Below are 12,612 nucleotides of genomic sequence, written 5' to 3' on the forward strand. Positions count from 1 at the left end.
TCCCTTCAGTTTTAGTAATTGACACTGTACCTGTCAGAGCAACACGTTCTCACTCCCAACTCGTCAAATGTATGACACATGGTCAGGCTCCCTCTGCTTCACTTATCGACGTGCAGGGTACCCCCCCTCGCATCGAGAATTGACGTGCAGGGTCCTCCCATTGAATACTATGCTGCTCCCTAATCGTTGTTTATTGACGACAAGAGATTTCCGCGGAAGAGCCTCTTGTTTGTATATTTATACATTTCCGAAATCACATTGTAGTGACGTATACTGAACACAATATATTGTGTAATGTAAACAACTACCTGAGAAACAGCAGATAAATTCATTTTAGTTATTACTTCTGTATCGTGTATTGCATTTATGGATGGAGTGGTGTATGCTGGGTAATGGCACAGCTAGCGACTGGGTGACTTTATTCACCCGCTTCGGCTGTTATCAGTCCATACAATGGGCATTATTAGCACAAATCAATCCCATAGATATGGGCCATCTCCTTCTAGATTGTTCAGAAGGTTGTTATCATCCATCCACATGGAGGATCACTAACAGGAGCGTGGGAAGACTCCAGAATCCACTCTGGCTGGAATCCGGTGGATTTAGCAGTGTTTACAGGTAAGACCATTTAAACGGACAGCATTTATAGAATGACTATTAAAAGTCAGTGAGTGTCAATAATCATGAGTGAACTCCCCGATGAAGCCTTGTGTGCTAAAACATGTCAGAGTTTAAAGGTTAAACATGAGTTTCCAAAACGTTTTGCTGGAGAACAATGAACTATTTGACTGAGTTTCAATTATTTACAGACGAGCAAAACCAGGACAGAGAAAAAAGGACAAAACTGACTCAGTAAAACAACAGAAAATAAGATCCCATGTAAATCTGTATTATGTAGAAGTTCAGCCCAGCAACCAGTTCAGTTCAACACAAGTTTAAATGATTCTATCTGAACTCTGTGGAGCCTGATCTCAAGCTTTTTGAGTCTGACACTGAAACCAGAGGATCTTTCTGTCTCTTCAGATTCACTGTGATCCAGTGATGGGAGTGATTTCAGCCCTGAGTGATCACGCTGATGTTTGCACAGAGCAGACAATGAGGTGAATGTTTGGGCACATTGGTAACAGTGAAACAGTTTATTAGTAACGTGGGATCGTTTGTGTTTGGAGTATGAACTGAGATTCCTGAAGCTCTTGTCACACTGGTCACAGCTGTAGTTTCCTTCCATGTGTGCACGTTCATGCCTGTTACGACTACTTGAATCTGAGAAGCTTTTGTCACAGTGTCTGCACTTGTATGGTTTCTCTCCTGTGTGGACTCGTTTGTGTGTTTTAAGCTCCCTTGCAGTGGTGAAGGATGACCCACACTGATCACAGAGGTGCTTTTTAACCCCACTGTGAATCAGTTCATGTTGTTTTAACTCAGTTGATGTGGTGAAGCTTCTCCCACATTCTTTGCAGTATTTCACTTTGTCTCCAGTGTGTCTACGTTGATGTATTTTTAGGTCAGCTTGGCAACTGAAAGTTTTTCCACAAAGGTCACAATGAAAGTCTTTCCCACCACCACGGTGATGACAGGGTTGAGAACTGGATCCATCTGTGTCGCTCTGCTTCTAAACAAAGACACAAAGACAGTGTAAGTCAGTCCTTCAACACTTTTATCCTGAACGTCGCCTGAAATAAAGAGCATCTCTGCAGACGTCCAATTACATTTGACTGTTTCAGTTAACACACTCAGTTTACTGGGCTGCAATAACTACAATACTACCACCATAATACTACAGTAATACTAAAATCATAACTGACATGAAAATCTGAATAATCACTCAGAGCTGCTTTTCCATGCAGTAGAATTGCTAACATGCTAACACAGTTTAATGAGCAGAGTTGTTCCAAACAGTCAGGCTAAAATGACAAGATAACAATATAAATACATACCTCACAGTAACTGCACTTGTAGAGTGTCTTTCTGGTGTGGATCTGTTGGTGTCGTCTCAGGTAATGTGGAGATTTAAAAGTCTTCTAACACAGGTCACATTTATAAGGTCGTCCCTCAGTGTGGGTAAACATGTGTCGTTGTAACTTTTCGTCTGTTGTAAACTCTTTGCCACACTGTTCACAGCAGTACACATCATGTCTGGTGTGAATGCGTAGGTGTATATTTCTGTGCCCTATCTGACTGAAGGTTTTTCCACAGATGTCACAGCTGTATGCCTTAATTCCAGAGTGGGTAACTAGATGCCTCTGTAAGCTGATACTTTGAGTAAAAGCTCTGCCACACTGATCACAGCTGTACGCTTTAACTCCACTGTGGATGAGATGGTGTTGTTTTAGGGATTCCTTCCAGGAAAAAGACTTTCCACACAAGTCACAGCTGAACGGTCTCTCTCCAGTGTGGATGACCTGATGCTGTTTTAGATTAGCCTTCTCAGTAAACTCCTTCCCACACTCGTCACAGCTGTACGCCTTAATTCCAGAGTGGGTAACTAGATGCCTCTGTAAGCTGCTACTGTGAGTAAAAGCTCTGCCACACTGATCACAGCTGTACGCTTTAACTCCACTGTGGATGAGATGGTGTTGTTTTAGAGCAACCTTCCAGGAAAAAGACTTTCCACACAAGTCACAGCTGAACGGTCTCTCTCCAGTGTGGATGACCTGATGACGTTTTAGTTCATTCTTCCTAGCAAAATCCTTCCCACACTCGTCACAGGTGTGTTTTTTCTCTCTCTTTCTTCTGTGAGGTTTGTCGGCCTCCTGAGAGCGCTGACTTCTCGCTCCATGTTGGTCCTGCAGTGACAGAGATACAAACAGAGGCAGTGAGTGAAATGCAGTCGTGGAACAAACTCAACCTTCAAACTCCCTCCATTAACACTAGTTTTAAACCTGAAGGTGGAGTGTGGCACCAAACACCTTAAAGGTCTCTTATCCCCACCTGCTGGTAGTTCTAACACATTACATCCAACCTGCTGTTAAAAATAATTCATAACTGTTTAAGCAGTGTTTAAAATCATGCCCATCTCTCCTGATTGTGTGTACACACACACACACACACACACACACACTTTTATATTATTTTATAATTTATATTATTTTGTTGTTTCCTATTACATATTTCTATAATTTGTATAGATTTATACATAACTATTCAGTGATATTAAATCCTATGTTTGTTTATTTGTTTATTCATAAGGAACCCCATTAGCTTCCACAACAGATGTTGCTCGTCTTCTGTCATATACAATCACATGGAGGAAAAAACATGGCAGCGACGGAGAATGAGAAGGGTGAAAGCGGATCGTTGAATGAAACAGATGAACCAGAATTGGTTTGTAAAAATGCTGCAACTTCAGTGGTGTGGAACTGGTTTAGCTTTCGTACGTCAGATACACAACAAACTCTATTTGTGGTCGGACATGCTAGCAGGCCGTCGTTATTACCGTGTTTTTTTAGAGTTGTAAAGTATTTTGTCTAGTGTCAATTATATCATCTGCTACATCATTAACGCAAATTTTCAAATGTATATCGTGATAAATATTTTTGGTCATATCGCCCTGCTCTGTCTGTCACCTTCTGTGTTGAGCTCATTGTTTCCTCTGTAGTGGCTGAGCTGAGTCCAAGTAGCTGAAAATGTTCCTCTGCTGCTCCGTCAGACTCTTCTCCTCCTGCTGATCAGCTGGGACACAAAACAGATCTTTGTTAGGCTCCACACTGCACTGAAGAGTCAAAGTGTCTCATATGTTCACCTGACAAGTAAAAGAACACATTTTTGCTTCCCGAGGTGGGCAACTTATTGGAAACAAACACAAAAGGTTTGAGCACTGATACCTGGCATTGCTGGCATTGAAAGATGCAATGCCAGCAATGTGGATGGTTAAGACTAAAACAATCATTAAGCAAAGACTAACCCCCACCTAGAGCTGGGCGATATAAGATTTTTTCATATCACCATATGTTTTTTTTTTCATTTCAGGCGATAACGATATCTATCACGATACAAGCCAAATAACTATATTTGTAAGATTTAAATGTGCCGTTGCTCACAAGTAAAATGTGAAATAATCAGCAGCTTGTTTTTATTTAAATATTTATTTCCCATAATAAGTTCAACAGGGTAGATGTACTTAAGGAACATGAGACTTTTTCAGATAAATAAAGGCAAATATTGGAAACTACACAAAAGGCAGCCGCTAAAGAGTTTAAGTTTCAAAATAGAACAAACGAAACAGACTAAATTGTCAATTCCACTTAGAAACAAAATTTTAATTCTAAAAATAAATCTTAGTTCGTTTTACAGAAGAACAGACAAAATTGACTAACTTTTGTCAATATCAAATAAACTGAGAACTAAAAGGAAATTCTCTATCTCTCCTTGTTTTATAGCTGAGCTTTTCAAACAGTTTTAACAGTTACTTTAGTCTGACAAAGCCGAATGACGAATTAGTGCTTTCAGTCAGAGATTGAGCATGCACTGGTTTATTGTATTTCCAGACTTGCTTTCGGCACAATTTACAGTGCGCGCTACTCTGTTTTTTGTCAGACTTGAAATAGCCGAAATACCTTCACACTACGGAACTTCTATGGCTCTTCCATTCGACAAACTCTCCGGCATTGGAACCATAATTGTTTTTTTCTTCGGTAACCTTCGTTCACGCTCTCGGTTGATTTTTCTCTAGTCGGTGTTACGGATTCAAATATTGGGATGGAGACAAGAGGAAAAACCACAATAACAACACTGGTCCGGCCGGGTTGAGTCAAACGATGATTTTAATGAACACACGCGTGGGAGATGGACACCGTGCGCAGACAGCATCAGATCTCAAAATGGTGGAGCATTGATCAAACTCTTATAGCCTCTGGTGCCCCCACCTTATCATAAAAGCCTAAACATTCACATTCTTTCTCTCACACGGCGCCTAAGCTACGACCTTGGCTCCCCGTTTATCTGCTCCTGCTGAGATGGGGCAGAAAACTCCAGTATGCTCTGTTCTCTTCTAATCAGACAAATAAGGCGATGACTTTCTGCGAACAGTATTTCTTATAACTCAGCAATATAATGCATCATATAACAATATCATTCATTCACAACAAATCAGCAGTCTAATGTAATGCAACTCAGTTTAACAAATGCAATAGTTATCACCTTCTTCTAATTCAGGAGAATAATGCAAACTAAAACTACATAATCATTCACAATCTTTAATTAGGGGTCTAACATGGCATAAAATAATATTATAATCTCACATCGGCAAACTCATTTCCTTCATTACCTGGGCAGCCCGGCTGGCTGCTTCCCAAACAAATACACATGTGCGCCTTGGCGCTTGTGCTGCATGTAACAAGTCACGTGATGCTGCGGCTGTGATTGGTTCGGCTCTGCGCTACTTAATTTGGATTGGCTGTTCTTTTTTTTTTTTTTTTTTTTTTTTTTTGAGAGGACAAGAGCGGCGAGGTCTATCGCGATAGTTTAATTTTTCTATCGAGAAAAAGTTATTTCGCAATACATATCATTATCGTTCTATCACCAAGCTCTACCCACACCACGATTTTTTGATATGGGTAACCGCCCGTGTCGCCCGTATCAAAAACCGCTACTGCGTGTCACAAGTTAATCTGGCTGTAGGCTATGGTACTTGGCCAGAGGTTGCGCTGGTTGACTCGACTCCATTTGAGTGCACACAAAGTAAATTGCACGCTTTAGTTGTGCAGCGAAAATGAAAATCGCCCGTATCAAAAACCGCTACTGCCTATACTACTGTGCTGTGATGTCGCTCGTAAGGGTGAAACTCATTGTGAAACGTTTGAGAACCACTGCTACAGAACAATGGAGATTTCCGTTATATGGTAACACCCTCAACTCACGTGACGCCCAGAATTGTACAATACTGATGCTTGAGAGCGCGCGTGTGATGCCAGTATGTGTAGAGTGTTGAGCGCGTGATCAGTGGTGAGAAAAACAAACCACGAAACTTGAGCTTTCTATGCTCGTGGCTCACTTGCACTTCTAATCTATTCGTTTGCACACTTACACACACACACAGCTGTGGTTTCCTGTTTTGCTACACTCTGGAGAGCCCCGCCTTTAACGGTCTCCTCTCACAGAGAGCAACAGAAAACTTCATTCAGAAAACTTCGAAAAACTCGAGATTGACTGAACTCAGTTCAAAGTTACCTTGACACTTACCTTTAGATGTGAGAGGTAGCGATGGTCCGCTTGAAGCTGACGCTCCGGTGCGTGTGTCAGAAAGATAAACACGCTGCTTCAGAAGCACCGTGTCGAGGTTCGATTCGTTTGGCCAGAGTCACGTGATTAGTATAATGTACTTTTTTTATTACTGAACTTTATTGAAACACACAATAAGTATACAACATACACGAAAGAACAGAACATGAACATACAAAATCAGGGGTAAAAAAAACTAATTATATGAGTACGTGAAAAAATCAACATATAAATATTGTTCTGAGAGCCTTTTTGTTGGTTGAGTCTGATATTAATTGTATGTACAATTCCATATCCTTATAAAAACGCAGAAATATGGTTTTTTATTAATAAGCTTACATTTATGGATAAACTATTTATCTAAAAGTATTAACAAATTTATCATTCTTCCTGGTGAACTTAAAGAAACAGAATAAAACATTTTCCCATCATTAAGAAAACTCCCTTAAAATATGGACAATAACAAAACTGTTAAATTCTTCCAGAATCTCTGTGTAGAGGAACAGTACCAAAAAAGATGTGTCACAGTTTCTGGATGATCCCCACAGAAAGTTCAATTAGTATTTATGTGTCTTTTAAATGTTACCATATAGTGACTGGCTGGGTAACATTTATGAAGAATTTTATATGAGATTTCCTTCACCTTGTTTACAATTAGATATTTATGGGATCATCCAGACGGTCTTCCAGGTGATATCTGGAACATGTTGGTTCCAGTAAGATATTATATATATGGGAGAGACACGATATCTTCTTGGAATAAACTACGTATTCTCTTATTGCTGTTACCAAGTTCCTGTGAAAAGCAGATTTTTCCCACTGCTGACTCAGCTGGATCAGGGAGAGTGACTGAGGTAGATATTGACCTGTCAGTGTTTTTATATAACATTAAAGTACCTGAGGGTATGGCACCAAGCACCATTGAGAATTCCCAAACACTGACTTGAAAATTATATAGTGTAAGGAATTCATTGTAAGTAAGTAGTGCTCCCTCTTTATTAACCAGCTGAGCCATCAATAGGATCCCATTTTGGACTCAAGTTTCCAGGAAATGTGATTTATTTTTAAATAAAATATGTCTGTTGTTTTTCCATATAAAATTAAAGAGCATGCAGTCAATGTCTTTACTAATCTTCTTATCCAGATGTAAGGAGAGAGCAGCATATGCCAGTCGGGATATCCCTTCAGCTTTAGTAATTAAAACTCTACCTTTCAGAGATAAATCCCTTTGCAGCCACTGGTTGAACTTTTTTCGGATTCTTTTTTGTATAATCGGAGTGAAGTTTGACGAGCATCTTGACTTTTGGTCTTTGGATATTAACAAATTTTTATCATTAGAGAAAAAATTACCAATAATCATCCCACAGATGTAATATTATCTACAGCTACTTTTAGTACCATCGATGTTAAGTTAGACTCTTTTTCTCCAATTGATCTTTCTGAGTTAACTTCAATAATTACTTCCTCCAAACCATCAGCTCTTTCTTTTGCTCTCGGAGGAGGTGGACGCACTTTTTCTCCTCTCCCTAAATCTTCCCTGCTTATGTCCTTGTCTAGTCTCGTGGGGGTTTTTTTTGTATTTTCCCTGGAACACTCTCTCACAGTCTGTTCTCTAAAACCTAAAAGAGGAATTATGGATTGGATCAACTGGTCCCTAAATGCAATTGACACCCCTTTCTCAACGAGAAGTTTGGGCTTGGGTGAGCCTGAGTGCTGAAGATATCTACCTATTCGGAACCATGGTAACAGGGTTCTGGCTGATCGGAGCTGGCTTGGCCCTGGCTTATCGAAGAATTAAGAAAGCGGAATCGGCTGTTCAAACCCCCACAAGGCTGCCCACTGGAATTGAAACGATGGGAGAGGCGTGAGTTTCTCAAAATGGGCTCATTGAGTCAGCACGGATAAGATCTTGGAGAGGCTACGGCTGCTGTGAATACTCAGAATAAGATCTCTGACTGCAAACTGGATACATCTTGGAAGGGCTAGCTCGGAATAACATCTCTGGGCGCAAAATTGGATTACATCTCGGGGAGGCACACTGCTGTGAGTTCTCAGAAATTGGCTCCTTGAGCACAAGAAATGACAACATCACAGAACGCAAGTATGGCGAAGCTCGCGGCTCTCCAACGGGAGAGTGAGAGACCAGTGTTGGACTGTAGAACTGCTTTGAAATTCATATGAGCTGTTCGCACTAAAGTAAAAAATACCATTACTTCATGCGGATACCCTCTCGGCGCCAGCTGCAAGGCCGGAGCTGAACCCCCTGATAACGACTGTGTTTAGTCTGTTCCTTCCCATTCCATGCAAGGCCACCAGGGTTGGCTGGAAGACTGTTTACTTAGCCTGGCAGGGCGAAGGACACTGTCTCAGCTGAACTATGGACACAAACACACATACATATACTGATACTGATAAGCACTCACCGACGCATCACCCTCCCTACCCCGGATCCAACGCCACCTCCAACGCTTACCTCCCCTCTGATGTGGACATCGGGTCAGTTGGAGGCGCAATCGAAAGATTGCAGCGGTCCCAGATCAGATGTACACACTGGAACTCTTTCCCATGTTGCTTGTCTGTGTTTATTGTGCTATGGTGTGTTGATATCTGTGCATTCCTGTATTATCCTTTTGTGTTACACATTTCAATGTTTGTTCCTCGCTACCTAGCCTGACCTGTCTCCCCAATGTGATGTTTGTGTATTGTATGTACGGTCGGCAAGGTCTGTCATCTCGGTTGTGGGCAAAAGACCTGCAACTGACAAATAAAGGCTATCTCATCATCATCTCTCATCATCTCATCAACGTGTCTTTTAGACCCCATTCCTACAAAACTGCTCAAAGACGTCCTGCCATTAATTAATTCTTGAGTCTTAAATATGATCAACCTATCTCTAATAATCAGCTATGTACCACAGGCCTACAAGGTGGCTGTAGTTAAACCTTTACTCAAAAAGCCATCTCTAGACCCAGCAGTCTTAGCTAATTATAGGCCAATCTCCAACCTTCCTTTCATATCAAAAATCCTTGAAAGAGTAGTTGTCAAACAGCTAACAGATCATCTGCAGAGGAATGGCTTATTTGAAGAGTTTCAGTCAGGTTTCAGAGCTCATCACAGCACAGAAACAGCTTTAGTGAAGGTTACAAATGATCTTCTTATGGCCTCTGACAGTGGACTCATCTCTGTGCTTGTCCTGCTAGACCTCAGTGCTGCGTTCGATACTGTCGACCATAATATCCTATTAGAGCGATTAGAACATGCTGTAGGTATTACAGGTACTGTGCTGCAGTGGTTTGTATCATATCTATCTAATAGACTCCAATTTGTACATGTAAATGGAGAGTCCTCTTCACACACTAAGGTCAATTATAGAGTTCCACAGGGTTCAGTGCTAGGACCAATTCAATTTACATTATACATGCTTCCCTTAGGCAGCATCATTAGAAGACATAGCATAAATTTTCACTGCTATGCAGATGACACGCAGCTCTATCTATCCATGAAACCAGGTAACACACACCAATTAGTTAAACTGCAGGAATGTCTTAAAGACATAAAGACCTGGATGGCCGCTAACTTTCTGCTTCTTAATTCAGATAAAACTGAGGTTATTGTACTCGGCCCTGAAAGTCTTAGAAATATGTTATCTAACCAGATTCTTACTCTGGATGGCATTACCTTGGCCTCCAGTAATGCTGTGAGGAACCTTGAAGTCATTTTTGACCAGGATATATCCTTCAATGCACATATTAAATAAACATATAAGACTGCCTTCTTCCATTTGCGCAACATCTCTAAAATTAGAAATATCCTGTCTCAGAGTGATGCTGAAAAACTAGTTCATGCATTTATTACTTCCAGTCTGGACTACTGTAATTCATTATTATCAGGATGTCCTAAAAACTCACTGAAAAGCCTTCAGCTAATCCAAAATGCTGCAGCAAGAGTACTGACAGGGACTAGAAAGACAGAGCATATTTCTCCTGTTTTGGCTTCCCTTCATTGGCTTCCTGTTAAATCCAGAATTGAATTCAAAATCCTGCTCCTCACATACAAGGTCTTAAATAATCAGGCCCCATCTTATCTTAATGACCTTGTAGTACCATATCACCCTATTAGAGCACTTCGCTCTCGCTCTGCAGGCCTACTTGCTGTCCCTACAGGGAGTGCAGAATTATTAGGCAAATGAGTATTTTGTCCACATCATCCTCTTCATGCATGTTGTCTTACTCCAAGCTGTATAGGCTTGAAAGCCTACTACCAATTAAGCATATTAGGTGATGTGCATCGCTGTAATGAGAAGGGGTGTGGTCTAATGACATTAACACCCTATATCAGGTGTGCATAATTATTAGGCAATATCCTTTCCTTCCTCAGAAAAGTCAAAAATAGTGAGACATCTTGCAGAGGGATGCAGCAGTCTCAAAATTGCAAAGCTTCTGAAGCGTGATCATCGAACAATCATTCAAAATAGTCAACAGGGTCGCAAGAAGCGTGCGGAAAAACCAAGGCGCAAAATAACTGCCCATGAACTGAGAAAAGTCAAGCGTGCAGCTGCCAAGATGCCACTTGCCACCAGTTTGGCCATATTTCAGAGCTGCAACATCACTGGAGTGCCCAAAAGCACAAGGTGTGCAATTCTCAGAGACATGGCCAAGGTAAGAAAGGCTGAAAGACGACCACCACTGAACAAGACACACAAGCTGAAACGTCAAGACTGGGCCAAGAAATATCTCAAGACTGGTTTTTCTAAGGTTTTATGGACTGATGAAATGAGAGTGAGTCTTGATGGGCCAGATGGATGGGCCCGTGGCTGGATTGGTAAAGGGCAGAGAGCTCCAGTCCGACTCAGACGCCAGCAAGGTGGAGGTGGAGTACTGGTTTGGGCTGGTATCATCAAAGATGAGCTTGTGGGGCCTTTTCGGGTTGAGGATGGAGTCAAGCTCAACTCCCAGTCCTACTGCCAGTTTCTGGAAGACACCTTCTTCAAGCAGTGGTACAGGAAGAAGTCTGCATCCTTCAAGAAAAACATGACAATGCAGGACAATGCTCCATCACACGCATCCAAGTACTCCACAGCGTGGCTGGCAAGAAAGGGTATAAAAGAAGTAAAACTAATGACATGGCCTCCTTGTTCACCTGATCTGAACCCCATTGAGAACCTGTGGTCCATCATCAAATGTGAGATTTACAAGGAGGGAAAACAGTACACCTCTCTGAACAGTGTCTGGGAGGCTGTGGTTGCTGCTGCACGCAATGTTGATGGTGAACAGATCAAAACACTGACAGAATCCATGGAGGGCAGGCTTTTGAGTGTCCTTGCAAAGAAAGGTGGCTATATTGGTCGCTGATTTGTTTTTGTTTTGTTTTTGAATGTCAGAAATGTATATTTGTGAATGTGGAGATGTTATATTGGTTTCACTGGTAAAAATAAATAATTGAAATGGGTATATATTTGTTTTTTGTTAATTTGCCTAATAATTGTGCACCGTAATAGTCACCTGCACACACAGATATCCCCCTAAAATAGCTAAAACTAAAAACAAACTAAAAACTACTTCCAAAAACATTCAGCTTTGATATTAATGAGTTTTTTGGGTTCATTGAGAACATGGTTGTTGTTCAATAATAAAATTATTCCTCAAAAATACAACTTGCCTAATAATTCTGCACTCCCTGTGTAGCTACTTTTTACAACAGGTTTTCCCATTAACAGAAAATAGACAGAAACCCTAAAAGAAAATGGCCTTGTTTTACGCACATCAAGAAGGAGTCAGACGACCGTCGGTTCAATCCCGGTCAATGTTTCCTCCGTCGGGTACCATAAATGTATGAGAAAACCCCCCCCCCAGAGAATTTATTATTTTTGTAAGAGTGAGAAAGAGAGGGAGAGAGAGAATCGATCCAACTTTCCTACAAAACGTTGTACCACTCTGGGTCAAGACGGGCGATATAGCACGGACCGGTCAGATGACTACGCCGGATGGAAACATAACCGGAAGCGTCCCGGGGACTTTCCCTTTGACCTTCATCCTGGAATGATCTGATATCCTCATGTCGGTGTTGTTCCCACATCATCATAATAAATGTTGTTCCAGGTTCAACATTGCCAGTGACCAATCACATTGTTGTGACGTCCACCTCATCTGGAACAACGGAGATATTTTATTCAAAAATAAATCACTTTTCCTGGAAACTTAGGTCCAAAATGGGATCCTATTGGTGGCTCAGCTGGTTAATAAAGAGGGAGTACGACTTACTTACAATGAATTCCTTACATTTTATAATTTTCCCGTAAGTGTTTGGGAATTCTCAATGGTGCTTGGTGCCATACCCTCAGGTACTTTAATGTTATATAAAAACACTGACAGGTCAATATCTACCTCAGTCACT

At 41.1% G+C, this 12,612-nt stretch overlaps 1 long non-coding RNA gene across 1 annotated transcript; it reads right to left on the reverse strand.

Annotated features, from left to right (window-relative positions):
• Nucleotides 1-1,972: 1,972 nt before the first annotated feature.
• Nucleotides 1,973-6,283, reverse strand: LOC309714084. Its single transcript, XR_014278799.1, has 3 exons — nt 6,181-6,283; nt 3,567-3,672; nt 1,973-2,786 (listed from the first exon to the last, which is right to left on the reverse strand). It is a non-coding gene; the product is annotated as an uncharacterized lncRNA (long non-coding RNA).
• Between the last annotated feature and the right edge of the window lie 6,329 nt (nt 6,284-12,612).

The sequence above is a fragment of the Aulonocara stuartgranti genome (assembly GCF_965226115.1).
Source record: "Aulonocara stuartgranti genome assembly, chromosome: 9".
Classification (NCBI taxonomy): Eukaryota; Metazoa; Chordata; class Actinopteri; order Cichliformes; family Cichlidae; genus Aulonocara; species Aulonocara stuartgranti.